The sequence below is a fragment of the Staurois parvus genome, unplaced genomic scaffold (assembly GCF_062004578.1).
Source record: "Staurois parvus isolate SC_StPar_1 unplaced genomic scaffold, SC_StPar_1.0 ptg000439l, whole genome shotgun sequence".
In the NCBI taxonomy this organism is placed as follows: domain Eukaryota; kingdom Metazoa; phylum Chordata; class Amphibia; order Anura; family Ranidae; genus Staurois; species Staurois parvus.
Window position 1 is genome coordinate 2,306,236 of NW_028318235.1, and position 14,698 is coordinate 2,320,933.

The window sequence follows — 14,698 nt, forward strand, 5'->3', positions numbered from 1 at the left end:
CCCCCCTTCCTGACGAGGCCATTTTTTGCATTACGGCGCTGTGTTTCTTTAACTGACAATTGCGCGGTCATGCAACGCTGCACCCAAATGAAATGTAAGTCATTTTTTCAGCACAAATTGAGCTTTCTTTCTGTAGTTTTTAATCACCTTTTTGCTATTAACCACTTGATCACCAGAGGATTTACCCCCCTTAATGACCAGGCCTTTTTTTGCTGTTTGGCGCTGCACTAATTCAAATGATAATTGCGCGGTCATGCAATGCTGTACCCAAACGAAATTTACGTCCTTTTTTCACACAAATAGAGCTTTCTTTTGGTGGTATTTGATCACCTGTGCGCTTTTTATTTTCTGCGCTATAAACAAAAAAAAACACGAAAATTTTGAAAAAAAACAATATTTTCTACTTTCAGCTATAAAAAATATATCGTAAACTCAAAGTTAGTCATAAATTTAAGCCAAAATGTATTCTGCTACATGTTTTTGGTAAAAAAAATCCCAATAAGTGTATATTGATTGCTTTATGTGAACGTTATAGCGTCTACAAACTATGGTATAGATACTGTAATTTATGCCTTTTTTTGCTATACAGCGCTGCACTAATTCAAATGATAATTGCGCGGTCATGCAATGCTGTACCCAATCAAAATTTACGTCCTTTTTTTCACACAAATAGAGCTTTCTTTTGGTGGTATTCATGTTTTTGGTAAAAAAAATCCCAATAAGTGTATATTGATTGCTTTGTGTGAAAGTTATAGCGTCTACAAACTATGGTATAGATAATTTGAAATTTACACAGCTTTTACTTTCTGACCGCCCATCACATCTCTTGAGGTGCTAAAATACCAGGATAGAACAAACACCCCCAAATGACCCCTTTTCGGAAAGCAGACACCCTAAGCTATCTGCTGAGAGACATATTGTGTCCATGGAAGATTTTTTTTTTTCCACAAGTTTCTGGAAAATGACAAAAACTTTTTTTTTTGGTTTTTTTTTTTACCCAAAATTGTCATTTAAATGATTTATTTCTTGCACAAGCCATGGGTATATGTGGAATTATACCCCAAAATACATTCTGCTACTTCTACCGAGTATGAGGATACGACATGTGTGACACTTTTTGGGAGCCTAGCCACATACAGGAGCCTGAAATCCAATGAGCACTTTGAAAGCCTGAAGGTGCGTAACTTCATTTTACTTCCCCACTACCTATCACAGTTTCGGAGGAGCTGTAATGCCAGGATAGCACCAAACCCCCCAAAATGACCCCTTTTTGGAAAGTAGACACTCCAAGGAATTTAAAAAGAGGCATGGTACGTATTTTGCAGATCTCATGTTTTCTCACAAGGTTTTGAAATATAAAAAAAAGAAAAAATATATTTTGTATAATTTTCTTCATTTTCCAAAAACTTGTGGTAAAAAAATAAATTCTTCTATTGATTCAACATGCCTCTCAGCAAATAGTTTGGGGTGTCTACTTTCCAAAAAGGGGTCATTTTGAGGGGTGGGGGCATTTTATGCCCAGCATTAGAAGTTTATGCCACACATCACTCACTCTTCTAACCACCTGAAGACCAAGCCTTTTCTGATACTTTTTGTTCACGTTAAAAAAATCAGTATTTTTGCTAGGAAATTAAAGTGAACCCCCAAACATTATATATTTTTTTAGAGCAGACACCCTAGTAAATAAAATGGTGGGTGGTGCAATTTTTTATCTCACATATTACTTACACAGTGATTTTTTTTGAAAAATATACACTTTTTAATTTTAATGCACAAAAACACAATATATTGGCCAATTATTTGGTATGATATAAAAGATGATGCTATGCTGAGTAAATAGATACCAAACATGACATGCTTTAAAATTACGCATGCCCTGTGCAATGGCGACAAACTGCATACATTTTTAATATCTATAGGCAACGCTTTAAAAGCCTTTACAAGCTACCATTTTAGATTTACAGAGGAGGTCTAGAGCTATAATTACTGCCCTTGATCTGACGTTCGTGGCGATACCTCACATGAATGGTGCAATCGCTGTTTCCATACTGGCAAAGGGTCAACGCTCACGACCGCAGGTGTGCGCATGCGCGGATGGGCGAGGGTCCTTTTTTACACTGTCCCTTTAATTTTTTTTTTTTTTACTCACTTTTAATGCTATTTCAGGGAGGGGGAAGGGGGGCATTTTCTCCCGCTGCTTGTAAAGGCAATTCTGCAGCTAATTAACCACTAGGAATGCTTTTACATGAAAGCCCATTGCCGGCTGAAAAATTGATACCAGGATGATGCCTGCAGCTGCAGGCATCACCCTGGTATAACCATTCAAAGTCCAGTGATGTACCAGTACGTCACTGGTCCTTGTTGGGTGTATATGCCATGTTCTTTTTTTCTTTATGCAGCCTATGGGCTGAATGAAAAAAAAGAGAAGAAATCTCTGCCAGAAAAAGTGTGTGGTATGCCCACCATTAGAAACCTCCCTCAATCCACCCACTTCTAATGGTGGGCACATATGAAATGTGCCAACAAACATAAAATATATAAGCCGAAGCATAGGGGCCATCCACCCACTGGCCACCCCAGGCCCCCATGCTTTGGCATATATTCTCTTTTTTTTAACTGCGGATGAAAAATTTCATCCGACAGCACTGCACACACCTACTTATGTCTATTCTGAAAGCAAGACCCTGTTGCTGTCAGAATAAACAGGTCAGTGCTGCAGTTTGACGTTCCTGCAAAGAAATCAACAATGGTTAACAATAAAACAAACTCAATAAAACAACTTTATAAGGAAAAGTGTGTGGTGGTATGCCCACCATTAGAAACCTCCCTCAATCCACCCACTTCTAATGGTGGGCACATATGAAACGTGCCAACAAATATAAAATATATATGCCGAAGCATAGGGGCCATCCACCCACTGGCCACCCCAGGCCCCCATGCTTTGGCATATATTCTCTTTTTTTTTTAACTGCGGATGAAAAATCTCATCCGACAGCACTGCACACACCTACTTATGTCTATTCTGAAAGCAAGACCCTGTTGCTGTCAGAATAAACAGGTCAGTGCTGCAGCTGAAAGCATTCCTGCAAACAGAAATGGTTAACAATAAAACAACAATAAAACAGTGAAAGTCGAACAATCACAAAAATGACAACAACAAAAAAAACTATAACTATTTTTAGTTTTTACATTTTTTTATTTTTTGGGGGGTATTTGTTTTATATTTTTTTTTTTTTTTTACTTTTTTTTTTTTTCAAACTTCAAACATTTAAACAGCTGGTAGGGTCTCTCCAAATGCGATAGCCAGTTTCCTGACTACCTAACATCTTTCGAGACCCTGTGTAAATGTGCCCTGATCTGTGCCGTGCTGTACCCTATACTAATAGTTCACTAGTGTATGGTAGAGACGGAAGCAGGGCTTGACGCAGAGGCCAGGTTGGCCAGGACAGGAGGGACAACAATAGCGGCTGTCACGCCTAATTCCACGTTTGCTGCAGACACAACATCTTTTTTTGGGGTCTTCTTTGGGTTGGGGTACCAGGAATGGTATCGGGAAAATGTCTCTCATGCAGACAGCTAACTGCATCTGGGAGAGGGGTTTGGGGCGCAGCACCTTCTGGATACAAAAGGGCCCTGATGTTCTCTAACTGGAAATTTAGGTATGATCCACTATGTCCAGTTGCTTTATAGAGAACAAAAGCGTTATATACAGCCAATTGAAATAAATAAACTGACACTTTTATGTACCAGCGTTTGTATTTTCGAGAAACTAAGTACAGCTGCATCATCTGGTCGTTGAAGTCCACCCCTCCCATGTTAAGGTTATAATCGTGGACACAGAGGGGCTTCTCAACAACACCAGCTGCCGTGGTAATTTGGACGGTCGTATCTGCGTGAATGGAAGACAGGAGGTAAACATCCCGTTTGTCCTTCCACTTCACTGCAAGCAATTCTTTAGTTCTCAAGCAGGCTTTTCCCCCTTTTTAAGACGGGTATTTACAAGCCGTTGGGGGAAGCCTCGGCGATTAGATCGCACAGTGCCACATGCGCAAATTCCCAAATTGAACAAATGTCTAAATAGTGGCACGTTTGAATAAAAATTGCCACGTATAAGTGGTACCCCATATGGAAATAGGATGACGCCAAGTCCCAAACTATCTTGCCACTGCTCCCCATGTAGTCTGGGCATCCGGGGGGGCTCCAAGTGACTATCTTTTCCCTTGTAAATCCGAAACTTACATGTATAGCCTGTTGCCCTCTCACAGGTCTTATACATCTTGATCCCATATCTGGCACGCTTGCTGGGGAGATATTGTTTGATTAGAAGGAGGCCAGAATATTGAATGAGGGACTCATCGATGCAGATGTTTTTCTGGGGAGTATACACATCTGCAAATTTTTGGTTAAAGTGATTTACGAGGGGCCGAATTTTGTGGAGCCGGTCAAATTCAGGGTCACCCCGAGGACGACTGAGTGAGAAGTGCATAAAACGCCTTATCGTCTCATATCTATGCCTGGCCATGGCAGCAGAGAACACGGACATGTGAACAAGCGGGTCTGTGGACCAAAACAACCGCAATTGATTTTTATCATTAATGCCCATGTTGAGGGTTAGGCCCAAAAAAACTTTAAATTCGGAAACCGTAATGGGTTTCCATGCGAATGGTCTGGCAAGGTTTGAATTTGGGTTGGCGGCGATATATTGTCGTGCATATAAATTGCTTTGATCCACAATCAATGCATAAAGATCTTCTGTGAAAAACAGCTCAAAAAAAATTAAGGGGAGTATTTAAATTTGCTGTTTCCACCTGAATTCCGGGTTGGGCAGTGAATGGGGGAACTACGGGTGCTGCAGAATTTGTGGGCTGCCAATCGGGATTTGCAAGCACATCCGGAAGGACACTAGGGGCTCTACGGGCCTGTCTGCGAATTCTTGGTGGCCGCGGGACACTACTTGTGCTTGCCACCGCACCAGCTTGTACTGTACTTATGGGACTCGCCACGTCACCAAGTGATACTGCAGTGCTGGTATACATACGACCAGGATGTACTAGGCCGCTGGTGCTCGCCAGTTCACCAAAAGATACTGAGGCACTAGTACTGGCACTCTGCTGCATATGAGAGTCATCATGCATTTGTACCACCTCAGCAACCTGTGAATGGGATCGGGTACGCCTGACCTTAGCAGGGACCACTTCCTCGTCGTCTGAGCTACCTGTCAGGGTGCCGCTGCTGTCTATAGGTTCGTATTCTGAGCCTGATTCTGCCAGTGAGTCTTCCCCTTCGCTCTCACTTGACATGCTCAGAATCCTATAGGCCTCTAGAATCCTATAGGCCCTAGAGTACCTTTGCTTAGACATTTTGGCCACTAAATTTACAGGTACCTAGTGCGACTCACGGGAAAAAGAGCGCCTGGCTGTCAGGGACTGCTTGAACCGCTACAAAAAATTTACCGACCAGTGCTAACAGAGATCAGGCCTGATTCTGTGAACACTGCGGTTTTGTGTGTAATATGTATCAAGTGACAGTTATCTACTGACACTGCACTTGCTGGGGGAGAAGGGGGGGGGCGTACGGGCTAAACGCAGGTGCTGGCAGGTGTTGGGGCTGATCCCGCTAACACTGCGTTTTTGGGGATACTATAGTAATGTAAATGCTGATCTGATCAAAGATATTGATCCAATCAGACACTATACTAGCAATGAAGGTTTAGCGTGCAAGTAAGCGTGTTCCTGGCAATCAAGGGGTCAAATGTGATTATTTGTGTACTAGCGGGCAAACTGGCGCTATCTGGGAGGGGCGCTAAAACTATCGGAAGTCACCAGTGACACTAATACAGTGATCAGTAAAAATCTGTTCACTGTAATCAATGACACTGGTGACAGGGCAGTGAAGGGGTTAACTGGGGGGGGGCGATCAAGGGGTTAAATGGGATTACTGATGTACTGGCGGGCAAACTGGCGCTATCTGGGAGGGGCGCTAACACTATTGGAAGTCGCCAGCGACACTGATACAGTGATCAGTAAAAATTGGTTCACTGATCAGTGACACTGGTCACAGGGCAGTGAAGGGGTCAACTCAGGGGGGGGGGGGGGGGCGATCAAGGGGTTAGACGGGATCACTGGTGTATTAGTGGGCAATCTGGCGCTATCTGGGAGGGGCGCTAACACTAACGGAAGTCGCCAGCGACACTGATACAGTGTTCAGTAAAAATCGGTTCACTGATCAGTGACACTGGTGACAGGGCAGTGAAGGGGTCAACTCGGGGGGGAGGGGGGGCGATCAGGGGGTTAAATGTGTCCTCTAGAGTGTTCTAACTGTCTGTGTAGTGTTTTACTCACATTTAAATGTCTCTTCTTCTCTGTCTGGAACGGAATGTGTCCAGGCAGAGAAGAATGACATCATATCCTGTCCTGTGTAAATATCAACACAGGACAGGATAGGACAGGGACCGATCATCTGATTTCAGCCAGAAATCACTGGCTGAAATCTAATGATTGATCCCTCCTGGTTGGCGGAGCCCACGGGTTGGCGGGAGCGCGCGCCCCCTACCTGCGAATGTGTCGGGAGAGCGCGGAACGTGCTTTTGTGCTCCACTGCCACCCTGCACACGTATATACACAGTGGCAGGGCGGCAAGCGGTTAAACATGTCCAGTAAAAAAAAAAAAAAATCAAATTTCATCATAAATTTGGGCCAAAATGTATTCTGCTACATGTCTTTGCTTAAAAAAAAAAAGAAATCCATATTATATATATATATATATATATATATATATTACATACACACACACACATATACACACAGTGAGGAACAGAAGTATTTGAACACAGTGCAATTTTGCAAGTTCTCCCACTTAGAAGTCATGGAGGGGTCTGAAATTCACATTGTAGGTGCATTCCCACTCAGAGACAGAATTTAAAAAAAAAATAAAAAAATCAGGAAATCACTTTGTATGATTTTTAAAGAATTTGTGTTGCACTGCTGAACATAAGTATTTGAACACCTAAGAAACAGCAATAATTCTGGCTCTCAAAGACCTGTTATTGTGCCTTTAAAAAGTCCACCTCTACTCCACTCATTAATCTAACTTAGTAGCACCTGTCTGAGCTCTTTAAAGACACCTGTCCACCCCACAGTCAGTCAGACGCCAATTACTACCATGGGCAAAACCAAAGAGCTGTCAAAAGACACCAGAGACAAAATTGTGGACCTCCACAAGGCTGGAAAGGGCTACGGGGCAATTGCCAAGCAGCTTGGTGAAAATAGATCAACTGTTGGAGCAATTGTTAGAAAATGGAAGAGGCTAAAGACGACTGTCAGTCTCCCTCGGATTGGGGCTCCATGCAAGATCTCACTTCGTGGGGTGTCACTTATGATAAGAAAGGTGAGGAATCAGCCGAGAACTACAAGGGAGGAGCTGGTCAATGACATGAGGAGAGCTGGGACCACAGTTTTAAAGGTCACTGTCGGTAGAACACTACGTCGTCATGGTTTCAAATCATGCATTGCACGGAAGGTTCCCCTGCTCAAGTCATCACATATCCAGGCCCGTCTGAAGTTTGCCAATGACCATCTGGATGATCCAGAGGAGGTATGGGAGAAAGTCATGTGGTCAGATGAGACCAAAGGAGAACTTTTTGGTCTAAACTTCACTCGTCGTGTTTGGAGGAAAAAGAAGGATGAAGGATGGCTGTGCACAGCCATCCAAAGTAGTGTGCTCAAGCTGACAGGGAGAACTGTTAGTAAGCAAAACAGTTCTCCTCCCCATCATCAGAAATCACTGGCGAGTAATCACCATCCGAGACCTGGTGATTGACAGCCGCAATTTGCGAATGGCGGCACGAGTAGGGCGTGCGCTGCCTATCCAGAAATGTAAAATCACACACACGTGATTTTGTGGACCCGTGCCGCCCTGTAGCAGTATTTCTGCTATAGGGCGGTCGGGAAGTGGTTAAACCCACATCATAAAAAAAAAAAACTGTCAGTACATGCTGATCTACATGCTATTCATTCTCACTCAGTCACTATGGGGTTCATTTTTCTGTATTCTGCAAAAAAAAACAAAACACAAAAAGGAAAAAAAAAAATCCTGGTTGACCCCACTGCTCACTGTCCTTCCCTCCTAGTCTGTGTCCCTACTTCAGTCTGAGATTGTGTAGACCAGCCGTTGCCACATCTGAGTATGCTCCAGTTTCACTTCCCTTCTAAGCTGTTCATTTCTTCTTTTTTCTTATCTATGCAGCCGACGTGACTATAGAGTCATATGTGGGTGTATACACCCCAGATAAATCACAGCCCACTTCTTCCCTCCTCTTCCTTGACCACTAAACATGCTGATTCTTAGATTGTAAGCTCCTAACCATATTGTATTGAACTGTATTGTTGTTGTATTATCTCCCGCTATATTGTAAAGCGCTGAGCAAACTGTTGGTGCTATATAAATCCTGTATTATAATAATAATAACTGATGGAGGCATCACTTCCCTGTAATTCTAAGCAAATTAAAACAAACAGACACAGGCTGACAGGATGTGCAAAAGACTGTGGCAGAACCTCCTCCTAGATCAGCAATTGGCAAACTACGGCCCGGCGGACCTTTTAATCCGGCCCGCGGAGCGTGGCAAACACTGGCTGTCAGGATGTAGGCGGGGCAGCGTGATGAACTCCTCTCCTCTCACAGTCCGCCCTGAAGACCGGAACGGCACGGGAACACGGCGAGAGGAACGTGCGGAGCAAAGGTAAGTAAATTGACACAATATGGGGAATGAATTACTATAGGGGGGATGAATTACTATAGGGGGGATGAATTACTATGGGGGATGAATTACTATATGGGGGATGAATTACTATGGGGGATGACTTACTATATGGGGGATGAATTACTATATGGGGGATGAATTACTATATGGGGGATGAATTACTATATGGGGGATGAATTACTATGGGGGATGAATTACTATATGGGGGATGAATTACTATGGGGGATGAATTACTATATGGGGGATGAATTACTATATGGGGGATGAATTACTATATGGGGGATGAATTACTATATGGGGGATGAATTACTATGCTTACTATGGGGGAATATTACTATATTTACTATGGATGGCATGGTAGTGGCTGGGCCGGCCAGCAGCTAGTCCGGCCCCCGGGTCCAATATATGAACCCATTGCGGCCCTCAAGTCAAAAAGTTTGCCCACCCCTGTCCTAGATAGTCCACACCATGTTTTTGCACAAAAATAATAAAGATTTGCATTCAAATACATATTTGTATGATGATTTACAACATTTGATAGTAATTATGTATTTTGTTTCATTTGTATTTTTTTAAAGGCTGCAGAAGGGGCCTGCAAACAGTCTGGGAGCTGGGTCACATGACAACTCTATATTGATTGTTGAAAAAGGTACTTAGATTTTTTTTTTTTTTTTTTTAAATAAATACAGTGCACAATCCATATACACAAAGAGAAGAGATAATGTAAATTAAACAGTGTGCATTTAGGATCACTTTAAACCCAAAACCAAAAATGTAATATATTGCTACTTACCAATCAGATGAGGTGGCTACATTAGTTTTCTTTTTTAGGCCTTTTCCCTCTTTTTTTTAACCTGGTTATTCAGCCAGTAACACTTCCTGTATTCAACTGCCTACACTCTGGATGGAGGAGCAACATAGATAGCTTTGGACAGTAGCATTGTCAGTCTGGGGGAGGGGAGTGTTAGATGGACCAACAGATTTAGATAAACAAATTGAAACGAAACCCCAGCTAATACTTTTTTAAGCAGTCACAGCAACAAGTTTGTTCCTTTTGGAATAAAGGTTTTACATTAAAAAAGTTGATTTGTAAGCAACTGTCAGTGTTAAATGTTTTTTAGCAACTTTTCAACTGCTACATCTGCAGTACAGCTTGTACTGTTGAAAAACAACAAGCTGGCAGGTTACCCAGGTGAAAATAAAAGAAAGAAAGCCTAAAAAAGAAAACTAATCTAGCCATCACAGCTAAGAATTTGTGGTCTGTAAATTAACCCTTTTGCTGCCAGGTCTGTTTGACACACTGTCCTGCCAGTAAGAGGTTTTATACACAATCCAGTGGCTGCAGCCACCAGAATTGTGTCTAAAACTGACAGGCAGACTCCTGCCTGTCAGGTGGAAGCAGTCGGATGGTGAAACATGTCTACTCCTCTGCAAACACAGCTAGATGACCCATAGGAATGCCCCAGTCTTTGCTGTTGTTGGGGCTTAGAAGTCGTAACTGCGGCACTGGGAGTTAAAGAGGAAATCTCTTTTTCCTTTGGCACACATTGAATCTTCTCTCCTATGTGTTCATTTTAGGGCATTAATCAAAACATGCTATGGGCTGCATTAGACAGAGCCACTGTCTTAGCTGTCATCTTAGTACAGTAGACTCAGCAGAGGAATCCACTGGAACGTGGATATCAATTTCAAACATTGAAAGAGACTCTGATATCTCTTCTCTATAATTCCCTCTTCTAAAATCTTTGAAATGCTTACAGCAACTTTGTCAGTAAATAAATATATGCAACAAAGGGTCCATTTATAAAATATTAGAATTAAATCTTGAATATTTTTAAACAGTGCACTTGGACCCCTCTTTTTCAACACAAACAAAATATTAGGGATGCACCAATACATCAGCGACCAAAACATTGTGTTAAATTGGCATTTTTCCACTAGGAGAAAAGGTGCTGATGCATGCAAAGTCACGTCTCAGGCTTTCATGCAAAAATGCCCCCTAGTGACTTCAATGCAAAATTGCCAGCCACATATAATGGAATTTAAAAAAAAAAAAACCTTTAAAACGGTCCGTTTCGGTTTTCGGTCAAGTGCATCCTGAATTTTCAGTTTTAGTACCAGAACTTTCATTTTGGTGCACCACTACAAAACAAACAATGATCCTTCCCTTAGCAGCTGGCGTCAATCTGTTCCCCTCACAGAAAGAGATGGTAATGATAGAAGTGACCATAGCTCTCAAAATGAGTTCAACATTGTCTCTGTATAACCGAAGATCAGATGTCATATATCCAACTTCTTCCTGTGAATCCAATCTTCTTATGCATTGATCTCCAAAAAAAAAGAAATATAGTATAGTATGCTCAATACACCATGCCTCAAATCCTATCCTCTCCATGTGCTCACATTTATAAGAAGTAACCATATGTGTACTTGTTCACCAGTGTTGTTCTTTATCTACCCTTACCCTTCATATACTTGGTGTATATCCAGATCAGTTATTCTCAGATTCACTTCAACTCTGTGTCTCCTTGTTCAGTGATCGTCTCACATGAAGATCCACACTGTTTTACACAAAATACCAATAAAGTGCAATATTATTTTCTAAAAATCTCTCACAGATAGAAAGCCACTCACGTAATATTAACTGTGCATTTCCCCATTAATACCCATGAAAGGATCGACCAAGTGTATCACCTCATGCATGCAGTGGATCTGGATCATTTTAAGGGATATGCACTATTTTGGTGGTATGGAAATGTGAGAAGTTTTAAGTTTAATTTTCAAATGCTATTTATAATCCATATCAAACCCAAACCCAAAGCAAATCCAAACCCCTCGCCTCACCCCTTCAGTCTCCACTCGAATCACCAGCCTACTGAACGACATATCAGATTGGATGTCGCTCCACTTCCTTAAACTGAACCTCTCCAAAACTGAGCTCCTAGTCTTCCCCCCAGTCCACGCCTCCCCACTGACTTCTCCATCACGTCCAACCATGCCACCATCAAGCCCACCACACAAGCCAGAGTACTTGGTGTCATACTAGACTCCAATCTATCCTTCCAGCCCCAAGTCCAATCGCTAACAAACTCATGCAGACTCCACCTCCGCAACATCGCCAAAATACGCCCATTCCTAACCCCAGAAACTACTAAGCAACTCATCTACTCCCTCATCATATCACGACTCGATTACTGCAACTCCCTCCTCACTGGCCTGCCTCACCACAGGCTATCCCCACTTCAGTCGATCCTGAATACGGCGGCCAGACTCATCCAACTTACCAACCGCTCCGTTTCCGCCACCCCCCTCTGCCAATCCCTCCACTGGCTTCCGATTGCCCAACCGATCAAATTCAAACTGCTAACACTGACGTACAAAGCTGTCCTAATATCCAAATACCACTCAAAACACACTCTCCGATCTTCACAAGACCTCCTTCTCTCTAGTTCCCGGATCTCCTCCTCCCATGCCCACCTCCAGGACTTCTCCAGGGCATCACCCATCCTCTGGAACTCCCTACCTCAATCCATCAGACTATCACCCACTCTCCTCTCCTTTAGGCGCACCCTAAAAACCCACCTCTTCAGGGAAGTCTACCCCACCCTCTGTTAACTGCCGATCTCCTCCACTCTTCCCACCTCTCCATCTCCCACAGCTTTTCCTCCCGTACCACTATCACTATATAAATACTGTATAATAAATATAACACTATATAAATTTTTATCTTATGGGGACCATTTGCACAAATGACGCTGGTAAAGAGCAGGAAGAAGGTGGAATGGTTTAATAAAAGCACAGTTTATTGGAAGTTCGGCAAGGAGCATCTTTGGCGAGGTGATACACTTGGTGGATCCTTCTATGGGTATTAATCTCTTCCTGTCCGCCCACTGTACATAGATGGCAGACAGGAAGCTTTGCCTATGCGGGCTAACGTACCTGTACATCAGCCTGCATCGACAGCTCCTGCATGGCTCACAGAGTGTGTACCCCAGAGCCAGGCGATCAGTGTGTCATCTGCACACAGCTGATCACATTACCACCGTGTCCGGGCAATCATATGGTGTTTTACCATACCAGAGAAAACAATGGAAAGTGAAAGTAAAGATCTCTTCTCTCTGCTCTCAGTGTGAGAACAGAGAGAAGTGATCCTGCAGTGTGTGAGTGTATAGCAGCCTGTGAGGCTGCTTGTACACTCACAGACTGCTGTTCCAGCCACTCCAATGTTCCTGATCACTGCCCCAGTATATACACAATAAAACATGCCAACCTCTGTCACCTGTTCCAGTGTGCACAGAAACATCCCCATACAGCATACCAATGTCTTAATTACTGCCATATGCCATACCAGCACCCTGATCTCTTCCATACACCATACCAGCATCCTGATCACTACCATACACCAAACCAGCACCCTAATCACCGCCATACCTCTTACAGGCATCTTGATCACCACCATGCCCCATACTTACAGATATTCAATGTGACATCCTGGGAAGAAGTCTTGATGACAAAACCAGTCAGACGCAACGTCAGACGCCGGAAAGGAAGCAATTGCGTACGCTGGAAGTGCCGTGGTGGTCATTATGGAAGTGGTTACAGGCTTTTTTCTTTTTTTTACACTGAATGTTTATAAGTGCATAGATTTTATTAAAATATATAGTTTTATAAGGATTTACCATACTATGGCCTCTGTATGATCTCTCTTTCATCGGAACCCTGGAGAGAAACTGGCGTTAAGAGGGGGACTGCTGAAAGAGTTTGGTGGAAAGTCATTTGAAAGGCACTGATCTGGTACAGAGCTTGGAGTGACGCTATTAAAACACTGGCATGCGGGGGATCTGGATCATTTAAGGGGATATGAACCGTTTTCGAGGTATGGAATTGAGAGTGGCTTTAGGTTTATTTTCAAGTGTTGCTTGCAAGCAATTTCACACTATACTGGGTTTTTATCTTTTGGGGACTATTTGTACAAGTCACACTAGTAAAGAGCAGGAAGAAGATGGAATGACAAATAAAATGGTGCTGTGCTCCCACACTATACTTATATATACTGTTTATTCCAAAATAGGGTTAATGATTATCCCCTTACATATTCTACTGTGTAAGATGATGAAAATCAATACTTATCAATACCGTGCAATCATATACAATGATATACCATATATAATAATCAAAAAATTAAAAAAAAAAGTGAAACAAAAAAATCCTGGTATCTGGGTAGTTTTCATATGGTATAATAAAACTCAGCCGCCTCATACCATGGAAATATTTCAATTCCTTCAGTAGCCTCCCTGTCACTCTTCCCCACTTCCGTTCTGGATCCACCTTTCTCCACATGCTTCCACATGGTATATATATATATATACACACACAGGTGAAACTCGAAAAATTAGAATATCATGCAAAAGTTCATTTATTTCAGTAATGCTACTTAAAAGGTGAAACTAATATATGAGACAGACTCATTACATGCAAAGTAAGATAGTTCAGGCCGTGATTTGTCATAATTGTGATGATTATGGTTTACAGCTCATGAAAACCCCAAAACCACAATCTCAGAAAATTAGAATATTGTGAAAAGGTGCAATATTCTAGGCTCAAAGTGTCCCACTCTAATCAGCTAATTAAGCCATAACACCTGCAATGGGTTCTCATCTTTTCTGATGAGAGCAACTTTTGCATCTCATTTGGAAACCAAGGACCCAGAGTATGTGGGAAGAATGGAGAGGCACACACTGCAAGATGCTTGAAGTCCAGTGTGAAGTTTCAACAGTCTGTGTTGATTTGGGGAGCCATGTCATCTGCTGGTGTTGGTCCACTGTGCTTTAGTCCAGGGTCCACGCAGCCGTCTACCAGGAGATTTTGGAGCACTTCATGCTTCCTTCCGCAGACGAGCTTTATGGGGATGCTGACTTAATTTTCCAGCAGGACTTG

General features: G+C 42.6%; 1 protein-coding gene across 2 annotated transcripts in view; it reads right to left on the reverse strand.

The window, feature by feature from the left end:
• Window positions 1-14,698, reverse strand: part of SH3GL1 (SH3 domain containing GRB2 like 1, endophilin A2) — a 230,479-nt gene that overhangs the window by 115,109 nt on the left and 100,672 nt on the right. The gene's annotated exons all lie outside the window — the stretch shown is intronic.